The 1,144-nt window shown below is 36.3% G+C and overlaps 1 pseudogene across 1 annotated transcript; it reads left to right on the top strand.

The window, feature by feature from the left end:
* The first annotated feature begins 458 nt into the window (after positions 1-458).
* LOC108514068 (metallothionein-1E pseudogene) lies at positions 459-776 on the top strand (annotated as a pseudogene). The gene has a single exon (XR_001881098.1). The product of XR_001881098.1 is annotated as a metallothionein-1E pseudogene (transcript).
* The last annotated feature ends 368 nt before the right edge of the window (positions 777-1,144 follow it).

The raw sequence follows: 1,144 nt of genomic DNA on the forward strand, positions 1-1,144 counted from the left end.
TAATGTGGTAGACATGTCAATCTTAACCCAAATTTTATAATTCAATGCAATTACAATAGAATTTTCCTCAGAGCCTAACAAGTTGATTCTAAATTTGATAAGGGATAGCAAAATGACAAAACTTAAAAGTGTAGAGTTTGCTACATCGTGTATATAAACTTTATATGACACTGAAGTAATTATGTTAGTCAGGCATTGTTTCAACACTGGTCAAATGGGGAAGCAGACATTGAAGAAAGAACAGACTACTTAATAGTTTTGATACAATTATTTATCCATACAGGGAAAAAGAACTTGGACTTGTATTTTACACAATACAGAGGGCTCAATATCATGTAGATTCAAGGTTTAATTGCGAATAGTTTTTGGTAGAATAGCCTTTTAGCGTTGGCTTTTAAATCCAGGAAAGATTTTTTCTGAGATTCATTTGGAGTTAAAAATTGATATTCACACGCCGTCCACGTGCGCCTTGCCGTCTCTCCATTTCTCGCTAAGATCTCCAGCCTCACCGCGGCTCGAAATGGACCCCAACTGCTCCTGCGCCACTGATGTCTCCTGCGCCTGCGCTGGCTCCTGCAAATGCAAAGAGTGCAAATGCACCTCCTGCAAGAAGAGCTGCTGCTCCTGCTGCCCCGTGGGCTGTGCCAAGTGTGCCCAGGGCTGCATCTGCAAAGGGGCGTTGGAGAAGTGCAGCTGCTGTGCCTGATGTGGGGACAGCTCTGCTCCCAGATGTAAATAGAGCAAACTTTACAACCTGGATTTTTTTTTTTTTTAATACAACCCTGGGTAATTTTCTGCATGTCTTTTATATTAAATATGTGAATGGCAATAAAATAATTTTGACTTGAAAAAAAATTGATATTCAAATCATTAAAATAATGAATTAAAATCCCATGTATTCCTTAAACCTAAACATCTTATTCAATGTTTAAATCTAGCCAATGTTAGCAACGTTTTTAAGTTGTCATTAGAAAATGTTTGGTCTGTTAAAAGCTTAGCTATGTAAACACCTTCAAATATTTTAAGCATTTACATTTATACATCTATGAATTTTAATTTTCTTCCTAAATTTGTTATCTGAGTTCAACCAAAGTTTTCCTAGATACTGAAGTTAACTCTCACAAACTAATAATACTAAAATTAT

The sequence above is a fragment of the Rhinopithecus bieti genome, unplaced genomic scaffold (assembly GCF_001698545.2).
Source record: "Rhinopithecus bieti isolate Rb0 unplaced genomic scaffold, ASM169854v2 scaffold_33302, whole genome shotgun sequence".
NCBI lineage: Eukaryota > Metazoa > Chordata > Mammalia > Primates > Cercopithecidae > Rhinopithecus > Rhinopithecus bieti.